Consider the following 11,386-nt stretch of genomic DNA (forward strand, 5'->3'; position numbering starts at 1 on the left):
TATCATTATTAGCAAAATGTTTGATGAGCAGCTTGAATGGAGGAAGAGACATGTCTGTTCAAAAAGCAAAGAAATGCTATAAGCACACACAGGATAGAAGCCAAAACATGCTAAATAGCAAGTAAGAAAACGGAAAATTTCAAGCAAAAAGAATTCAAGCTCAACTTACCTATTAGTAGTTATGACACTATACAAACACAAAGAGTTTTAGCAGGAAGTAGTTAAAACACAGCCTCTGCGAAAGTTCAATGCCTTCAGTAGCACAGCCATTGAACGACCACTACTTTAAAAGGACTAAAAAACTAGCGCTTTGGTTAAGATATCAAGAGATAATATCTGAAAAAATAGGTTAGACACGGGTAGTATTTCCTGGACAGGCAATCCTTAATGTAAAAACCGAAAAAAGCAAATTTCTTTTGGTTCAAAATCGAAATCGTATTAGCACCAAAAATTCCTAAAAATGCTTTTTATTGATTTTTTTCTAAAACATTATTCTGAGAATATTTTGTTTTTAATAAAAGTTACGAGGAATATAGCAAGGTGTTCGCTCGTTAACAAATCGGTTCTAGCTATTATAGAATTGGGGCAAATGCAAAAAACCATTAAATATAAATATTAAATTATCAAGAGTGCTATGAGAAAATTTAAAATTTTTATTCTTCTATCCGGTACTACTTCAGAATACCTCTAAAATAGGTTTTATTACCAATTTCACCCTAGAATGAACGAAAACCCGATTTTTTTGCAGTTTTTGATTTTGGTACAAAATTTTAGCCCAAATGAACTAAAAACTTCTTTCTGCTACTTAAAAATCATTCAAAAAAAGTAAAAAGACAACAAAAAGACATTTTTCACGATTATACATTTTACGAATATATTCGAATTGATGATTTTTTAATTTTTTTATGAAGGGCAAATGTGGTGAATAATGCATATCAAAATAAAAGGACTGGGGAATAGAAGATATCATCTACAAATATATACATAGCAGCTATATAAGTGGAGTAAACGATGATGGTTTGGAAAAAATTTAAAAAAAAACGCGTCTTTTTTACTAATTTATTTTTATTTCCTAAATTGACTGAATGAAGATAAACTATAAAATAGGTTTACATTCATCTTATTAACATCTGATCTAAACAATCACTACTAAAAGTGTGGCATAGGTATTGCAGTATTCAGTGTTAAAGTCAAAATTGTGTAGAGCAAAAACTGCCATACGTAAAGGGTGGCATACTATTTCAGAAAATAAGTTTTAATGTTATCTTTTTTGGATTTGGAAAAAATCATTTCTGTAAAAATTCCGGTTATATGTAATAATGCCGGGATCATTTTCTTCGGATTTATTTTTTTTATGTTAAAGCTCGTTTATCTCTGAAGGAGTTTTTTTTTGCAATAAATAGTTTTAACAAAAAAAAAAGCTACATTTACGTAGAAAAGCGCCGTTTAGTCTACATGGCCGGGGAGTACACCACTAAAGCTGCTTCTACATTGGAGGCAGATGGTATCTGGTCAGCCAACCCGGCCAAATCAGACCAGACCAGACCCTGCGCTCCTACACTGCAAGTGGTTTCAGGATGCAGTACAGTGTGAGCTCTCGACGAGAAAGGAAGTTTTTGCCCCAGTTGTGATTATCTGAATTTAAAAATGGACGAGGAACTTTTTGATTTTATATTAATGGACCAAAATTTACTACTCAATAAACCCACGAGAAAGTGGGTTCATGAGTTTAATGAAGACCACAGGGAAAGCGAATACTACTTAACCTGCTTACCTATGCGTGGTTATCCAGACAAATTTAAAAAATGTCACAGAATGACCGTTGAAACGTTTGACTACATCTTGTCACACATAAAAGGGGACATACAGAAGTGGAGTAACTTGAAGGAATTGTATAGAGCCAGCAGAAAAACTGTCGATTTTGTTGAGGTAAGTTACTTTAATACCGAGTCTAATACAATTTCGGCAATACGTAAGTTAGAACATATTTATTTCAACAAATTAAATTGTAAAAAAATTAAATTAAGTTTCGCAAGGTAATTGGGATATTTTGAGATTCTGCTTGTTCGGAATTTTCTGGTTGGCATGGAAAAAGATGGAGCTTGATGTATCCGAAGAACTGGATGCATACGGTTGATTGGGGTAGTATCCTATGTAATTTCGTGGAGGGTGAGGTAAAACTGTCAATGGCGATGTCCATGGTGTGTTGCTCTAGTGACTCAAGCTCAGCGATGACACAATTCAGAATATTTGATCGTAATTTCATTCGTTTTAGGAGTGGTAATTGTTTGAGCGAAGAAAGTAAACTTTTGAAGAATGATAGGTCGTCATCCTCCTCTGCTGAACTGGTCGGTTGTGATGCCGAAAAACGAGATTCCAGCAATTGCACTTTTCTTTTTTCTAACTTTAGTGCCTCGTTTTGAATATTTTGGCTTTGCTTTCTCTTTGGTCTGGGGCACCGCAACTTACTCTCTTCTGTCGAGGAAGTAGTAGTAGGTTGTGGAGCTTTGTTTACTTGTGTAAGTTCCTCAGACTCATCAACATTTTTATCTTCAGTGTGGACGTCAAAGTCATGTTGTGATCGAGGAGTTTCGCCTGATTCCTGAGTTTCATCAATTTCACCTGGTTCCATGTCCATCAGTGTATTTGCTACTTGAGACGCAGGAAGATTTCCTGAAGTAGCTCTTGGCTTCATCATAGGAAGCAAGAAGCTCAACGAATCAAAATAAACCCACTTGGACTTGGCAGCAGCACCTGACGCACCACAGTTTTCCTTAATTTTCTTGCGTAACATAATATCTCTCAGCAACTCCCAACTCTTGCGGGCCATATCTCCTGAAACAAGGAGTTGTATAAATAACAATAAAATGATACTTAAAAATAAAAACACATGTATTGTACAGGTTATTTGTTTTAAGGTTATAAACTTAAATATACTTTTCTCTTAGCCCATGTCTGTTTTACTATAATATTTCTAATTATTATTTTTTTTATTTTAGGTATCTATTAACAGGTCTTTCCTTTGAAGCTCTGAGCGAAACATTTCGCATGAATAACTACACCGTGGGTAAAATCGTAGAAGAAACTGCTGATGCTATTTGGAACCAATTAGCTCCAATCAATTTATCGGTTCCAAATCGAGAAAGATTTCTTGAAATTGCTGCAGAATTTAAGGACATGTGGAACTTTCCTAACTGTGCCGGTTGCATAGACGGCAAACATGTTAAAATCAAAGCTCCTCGGAAGAGTGGTACCCTCTTTTACAACTATATAAACATTTTTTCTCTGTTAATCTTCACGGTGTAGCAGACGCTCGGTGTAAATTCATATTCATTGACGTTGGAGCCTTCGGAAAGTAAAGTGACGGGGGCGTATTCGAAGCTTCTCCAATCTCAACTTTTTTTGAAAATTGCTCTGTAACGTTGCCAGCTCCTTCACCAATCGATGACAGTGACACTCTGGTTCCATTTGTTCTAGTCGGTGACGATGCGTACCCTTTAAAGCCTTTTTTAATGAAACCATTCAGTCAAAGAAAAATGACCGAAGCACAGCGCGTTTTCAACTATCGATTGTCACGGTGCAGAAGGTGTATAAAATGCGCATTTGGAATTTTAACTGCAAAATGGAGATTACTCTACAAAGCCATTGAAACAGAGGAAGAAAAAGCTGAGAAAATAATCATGCATGTGCCTTCAGCATAATTTGATTATTGACAAAGAGAATATTACACTGAATCAACGAGTGCTTGAAGACGCTCTACAGGAAAACTAACAAAAACATGAAAGACCAGATATTGGCAGACGACGATTTAACAGATCCTCTACCGCTGCCCAAGAGGTGAGAAATTTCTACAAAGACTACTTCAATGGCCCTGGAAGTGTTTCGTGGCGGAATGAAATAGTCTTCAACGTTAACAATAAGAGATAAACCTTAGATACAGCGAGGCAGACAGAATACTGCATTATGGAATTAAACATTATATGATGAAAATGTTTGTTTTTTTTTTTACCTACATTATAGCATGATAACATTTTGGTCGTTTTATTAATTTAATTTTATTAAATTTAATTACGGGGCACCCTGTATATACATATTTATTTATAAATAAGTTAATAATTATATCAACTAGGAATAATAAACTTATTACCTTCAATTCCAAGCTCTTTACCAACTTCATCCCACACCTTTCCCCTTAAATTGCGGTTGTGGTAATTTTTGTCCCTCTGGTCTCACAAAGCCACTCTCTCACGCACTAACTCAATCAAGTTTCCTTTGTCTACCATTATAACAACAATTATTAAGATTTATAAACACAAGCCAAATGGGAACACCAAACACGAACCAACTGGGAGAAAAACAAACTATTTTGGTTGTTGTCAGACCAGTTCAGACCCGTCGCTCCTTCCCGGTACGACAACTTGCTCTAGTGTACGAGGGAATTCGGCGCCTTTGTGTTTGTTTTCGTCAGACTCGGTCAGACCCATTCAGACCCGCTCAGACCGTCAAGTGTGAAGAAATTATGCTTCCAATGTAGGAGCAGCCTTAGCCACACAGCCGGTACCGCGAGGTATCGCGCTAAATTTTCAACATTCACGCACATGAAAATCCCACTTTTCAGGGTTTATTTTAAAAAGCATCCTTTCGAAGCAACTTTCCGTGGAGGCCTTTGACGTCAATGAGCTACAGAAAATTCGGCAAAGATAGTTTTCCATAAACTAAAACAGCAGCCTTTTTCGTCAAAAAGTTGGTTTTTGGCCTAGTCAAAAGGGTAGGCTTCGGGAGAGCTTGACGAAAAAAAATTTCACTATTACGTACCCTCATCCTTCACACATAAAACAGTAAGAATTCGAAAGAAATTCGCCGTAGAACCAAAGTTATCAGGACTTATTTCCGACCCGTCCCAAAACTCGGTCTACTTGTATCTGTCATGAGCACAGAATAACAGCTTCGCTCTAAGAAAAATTAAGTAAGTTTAACGATATTGTAAACACAGAAAAAACAACTGATTCTTCGTCATTACGGAATGACACCAGTCGCAAACCGCACGATATCTCGAAGGTTGGCGAGAAGCTTCCGGAAGCACATGTATGAAGCTTGTATGCTGGAAATCGGAATCGTATGTCGGCCATCTTAATTGGAAAAATTGACAGGGAGCTGACAGACAGTTGTTGATTTTTGACATGTTGACATTTATCATTGTCATACCATTTGAGTTTGCTTTTCATTTCAATGAATGCTGGAAGCGTGGGTTGAGTTTGCTATTTGTTTTAAGGATGTTATTTTAAATTCATGACTTTTTTTCTAAAAAGTTCTCTTTCAATATTTGGAGTAATGTTTTAATTGATTTGCAGCAAGCAATTCCAGGTTTCTGGTAAGAAAATCTGATTTTATTTATTAATATTATGTTTTTGTATTGTCAATATTCAGTCTTTAATAAAATGAAATTCAGTTAATTTCAATGAAGAAGTTTCAATTTTCAAGCATTTAATTTTTAACTTGATTAATATAAATACATATTACAAAATGTCTGGCCTCTCATTTTCTTTTCCACAATTAAAAAGTTGATTAACATTTTCCTGTAAATATCCTTCATGTAAGAGAAAAAATTATGTGCAAAGTGTTGTGGAAACCACGATGTTAAAGAATGTAATGTGAATTTAGTTAAATGTGTAAATTGTGTGTTGTCTAACGAAAAATTTGGTCTCAACTTAAATGTAAATCACATCATACAAGAGAATAGAAGAAATAATAATAAAATTCAACGTAGTAAGTACATAAAATAGCAACTAGACTCTAATATTGTACTAAACTCCAACATTATTTATTTTAATTGTCAAGGTTATTTAAATAATAAGGATAATATTATTTTACTGCTTAACGATTGGAGGCCTACAGTTGTTCTTTTGAGTGAGACTTACATAACATCTGAAGCTGAATCGAACCATGCGAACTGGACATAGATGGGTACAAGTTGGAACAGTGTGCCAGTAATAACAGTAGAACCGGGGGAGTTATGGCTTTGATAAGATCTGATATTAGATATAAAAGGAAAAGTGTCCTTTTTGTTAATTCTTGTGTCTGGTTATTGTCCTTGGAATTGTCTGTGTGTAATTTTAAGTATTTGTGTTCAGTGTTGTATCATCTACCAAAAAAAATATGACGCCAATTTTTTAGACTTCCTCGAAGAATATTTAGATGAAGTAAGCAGTTTTAATGGTACTAACATTATTGTTACACACCTTTTATGCCAATGAAATGAAAAATCTTATATATTCAAAAGAATTTACACAAATAGTGAAAGAGCCCACCAGAATAGTTCATACAAGCCAAACTCTAATTGATTTTACAATTACAAATGATAAGCAATTGGCACATAAGGTATGTACATCTGACCCCTAAAATCAGTGACCACTCAATCATACCTATTTTATTTAATCAGCAAGAAAAACCACTTGTTGATACCGTGATTTATCAAAGATCTTTTAAAAATTATAATTCTAATATTCTACAGGAAAAACTGCTTGCTATTGACTGGAACAAGGATAGCTCTGATGTAAATTTACTGGCAGACTCTATGATCGGGGATATTGAAACGATCTTAGACCAAATGTGCCCTAAACTCAAGATTATCCAAAAGCAAAAATATGTGGATAAAAAATGGATAACGTCTGACATTAATAACCTTATCCATGAAAGGAATATTTTATACAAAAGGGCTGTTCTTTATAGGAGTGAGGGTGCCTGGGATGAGTATAAGGTTAAAGGTTAATAAAATTAGAGTAGAGAAGGAAAAATTTTATGCAGAATGCATAGATGAAAATAAAAACAACCCTAAGGAATTATGGAAAATTTTTAAGACTCTACTACCTGGGAAAAGGCAAACAGTGCCCAATCAAATAAACTTTGAAGGAGAACTGATAAATCAAGAAGTGGTTATTGTGGAAAAATTTAATAAATATTTTGTAGATAGTATTGACAGTATCATTCAAAATATTCCAGAATCTCCAAATATGATAACTCATCTTACCAGGGCCCCTGAACCTAATAAGATCTTTTCTGACTTGAAAGAATGAAAGAAATTCTAAAAAACCTGAAAAACGTAGGAGGAGGTAAGAGCGGTATATTCAAGGATGTGCTGTCTGATGTATCTTATGCTGTAGGTGACCGTCTGTTAAATAATATAAACAGTTCTTTAAGCAACGGTATGTTGCTAGAATCCTGGAAACTGTATACTGTTATTCCTGTTCCAAAAGTACAAAATACCATTAATCACAATGAATTCAGACCCATTAACACCGTACCTGTCTATGAAAAGCTCTTTGAGATTTGTGTAAAAGAGCAACTTCTTGATTTTTGCAACGAAAATTCAATAATCGTTTCCAATCAATCAGGTTTCCGCCAGAATCACTCTTGTGAATCTGTGGTTGTCATATTTGTGATAATTTTCTCAGAGCCATTGACAGTGATAACTATGATTTAGCTGTATTTTTAGACTTTAACAGAGCTTTTGAAACTATTAATAGGAATATTTTAATTAAAAAATTAGAAATATTAGGAATTAAGGGTACAGTCTTAAACTGGTTTAAATCTTATCTATGTAACAGAGTCCAACGTGTTAGGTATGTTAGTTGTCTGTCTGGTGTTCTTGATGTTATGTTTGGTGTAGCGCAAGGCACAGCGTTAGGTCCATTATTGTTTACACTATATATTAATGATATGATAAAAGTAATCAAAAAATGTAATATTGTTTTGTTTGCAGATGATACCATGATTTACACAGTTGGTAAAAATCTTAATGAACTGGTATCTAATATAAACACTGATCTTGCAAACTTATTTGGCTGGCTCTGCCACAATAAACTGAGTTAAATGCCAATAAATCAAAATTCTGTGTGTTTAACAGAAAATCAAGATTGAGCCGGGTAGACATTGACGCTATGGACATTATTTTACATGGACAAAAATTCTTTTTGAAAGGGAAATAAAATACTTAGGGACTATTTTGATCGCAAGCCTAAACTTTCATGCGCATGCTAATTACAACATGAGGAAGTTTGCAAAGAAATGCACACAAAATTAATGCTTTATAATGCTATTGTCCTTTCCCATCTGCAATTCTGTTCGGCATTATTATTTAATTTACCCCAAGATATAATAAACCAGTTTGAAATAATACAAAATAGAGCTATGAGACTGATCCTTAAATAAAATCGTTATACCCTAGTTGTGTCTATGTTAAACGTCCTAGGTATGTTGTCTGTGAACCATAGAATTATGTTTAATGTTTATCTGTTTATTTTTAAATTAAAACATCGTTTGCTACGAGACTATATCTGTGATAAATTGACAATTTTTAGTGATATTCATAATTATCATACTCGCAACTGAACAGATTTCCTAGTTGACAGATGTAATACAACTTAATTGCTCCAGTCAATATTATATAGGGGCTTAATAGAATTCAATAGCTTACCGGCTAGTCTTAAATCCTTTGATAGTTTTAACGTGTTTAAAAGGCTCTTGAGAAAATTTGTTCTAAAGATTTAGTATTTGTCTTTTTATCTTTATTCTCTGTTATTAATTTTATATTCTGTGTTGTATCATTATACGTTTTATTTTATAGGTTTAAATTATTTCATGTCATTTTAAGTTTTTTTTATTATTTATTTTACCTTAATTTTATTGTGTGTTTGTGGTCTGATTTTATTAAATTTTAACTTATTTTATATTTTAAAATTTTATTTCAACTCATGTTTTATTATTTATTTACGATAAGCTTAAGATTTTATTTGTATGATTTTATTTTTACATTGTATATGTTTGTTTTTCTTACCTTTTTGTATAATCCCACTCATATGTGAATGCATAATCTTAAACATGTTTATTTGCCAACAATACTCGAACCTCATACCAGCACTTAATATTATCCTTATTTTTTGGTTTTGTATTGGTTTTTAATTTTAGTTTATTGCTTTTTAATATTATATTAAATGCCATACTATGTAATTTATTTTAATGTAGCAGATTTTGCTAAATAAAGAAAGATTATAGTATTTATATTTTAAGTCATTCTCATAAACATACTAAGAAAAGATTTTTTCAAGTTCGTTTAGTCCCCATTACGAGAAAAACATGAAGAGAGATATGCAATGACTAAGAGAGCTGAGCACACAGAATGTATCAGAATGAATGTTTTTCTTTTAACTTGTATTTTTTAAGAGTTTCTTTTTATTTTTTGTAGACATGTGTCGTTCAATTAAGTTTTTATTAATATTAGTATTATAAGAGACCAACAAATATATACTATTTACGTGATATATGTTTATACTAAAATAAATTATTGTTTTCATTCTCAAAGAGTTTATTTTCTTTTGTAGAGAAATATTGTTTCTTTGGATATTACTGTTATAAAATTTTTAATTACTTTTTAATTTCTGTTTAACTTTTCTTTAGGAAACAGGAACAAGTACATATTAAACAATGATAATTCATCCTCTATTGAATATATGTTTGTGTTTGTGATAAGAAAATAGCACAAACATCTTCACAACCTTTTCTAATCTTTTTAAAAATGAGGGTAGTTCAGTGCTAGCAAAATACTTTTAAACATTATTAATTCTAATCTATATAAAGTCTGTTATAATAAATTATTGTAAATTATTTATATCATTTTAAGGATTTTTTTTCAGGAAAATTAAATATTACACGTATTAAAGCAAAACATTATTTTATTTCCATTTTGTGATTGGTATTATGTTGTTGGATATCAATCCAAGATTAATTAATATTGAATATTTTTATTATTTTTTTGTTCTTTAATAATTAACCATTTTATTTAAAATATATTTTTCCGCGAAAATACGCACATTGTTTTACGCGCTTGTACCTTACTGACCTTGCGCAATACAGGACAAATGCATTGCCAAAAATTGGAAGGAAGTAAGTGCAGTAGTACCTACACACACTTGCAAGTAGGTTTTGTAAAACAGCTAACCGCCAACAGCCTTATAAACTCCAGTTCAGAGATCTATTAGAATCTTTGATGTGTCGCAGATGCCGCAGTAACTAGTCCGTATGCCTATGTCGTATTTAATGTCGCATGATATACATATTTAAATGGCAAAATTTTATATTCTTTATCTATGAAATCATTTTAAATATATGTGAAACCCCATATTTTATAGCATTTTTTATTTTTCTTTCGAAAATGTCAATTTTTAGAAAGAAAATAATATCACAAGAAAATAATATCAAAAAATTGACCGCGGACTAAAATCCAAGCATCTTACACAATATTTTAAACACTTCCAGCACTCACAGACCTGTCACCTCTTTTTTGCCAGTCTATTAAACAAAGATAAAACACCTGCGTTCTGGCAATTCCTACTTCAGGCTGTACAAGTGATTTTGTATCTCTCTCTCTATCCAACTGTTTTTGAAGATTACGGGTCCGTACCCAAATAAATTTTTGGGCTGTTTTTGTATTACTTTCGTCATGTTTTTAAAGAGATCTTTAAGGATGGGTCTATCGCCTTTAAAAGAGTTGTTGGATGGATCTATCACCTTTAATAGTTGGGAGGGGGGTCATGTGAGGGTATTATTATTTGATGATTTGCTTTTTACACGTTTATGAACGTGGAGAATTTAGAATTCGTTTAAATTTTTTGCAGGTTTTACTGTGAGGAAGTGTGTTTTTTTTAATTTGTGTTTGTTAATTTGTTTTGGTATTATACCTAAAGACCTTAAAATGTTTCGACCCTGTGAAAATAGGCAGGAAAATTTGGCAAATGAAGAGGAAAGTGTTTGTGTGGGCTTATGGAGACAGTGGGTGCACAAGAAAGACAATAACATTTGTGATGAAAACAATAAGAGTGATCTGGAGAGTGATTTAGACTTACATAGTTCTGATAGTTCATTTTCTAGTGTTGAGGAAGCAAAAAGAAGCAAGCGAAATAGAAGCTACAGGGAAAAATCAAGCAGTTTTAAAACGTAATTGTTTAAGCACAGACGCCAAACAAATTTATCTAAATGTCAATAACAATCTAAGGAATGATCCTCAGTTCACAAATGATTGTAGTGCTTTGCAAAAAAACGTTTTTAACAGGGGTTCCCTATAGTACAATATGCCTGTAAAAGAATGGATTAAAGACAGAATAAAAAGAAAAGATGCAGGACAATCAAAGGGACTTGACACGGATATTTCTAAATTGCTAAGGAAAGGTGTGTATTCTATATACAAAAACATTGAGGTTCTGACCATAGAGATGATTAAGGACACCTTATCGGCAAGGAACAAACATTTCTCAGTCTCAACCTTGCGGAGATATCTGATAAAACTTGGATTTAAGCTTAAGAGGGTTAACAAAAGAGCTGCTGTAATGGAATT

The sequence above is a fragment of the Anthonomus grandis genome, chromosome 22 (genome assembly GCF_022605725.1).
Source record: "Anthonomus grandis grandis chromosome 22, icAntGran1.3, whole genome shotgun sequence".
NCBI classification, from domain to species: domain Eukaryota; kingdom Metazoa; phylum Arthropoda; class Insecta; order Coleoptera; family Curculionidae; genus Anthonomus; species Anthonomus grandis.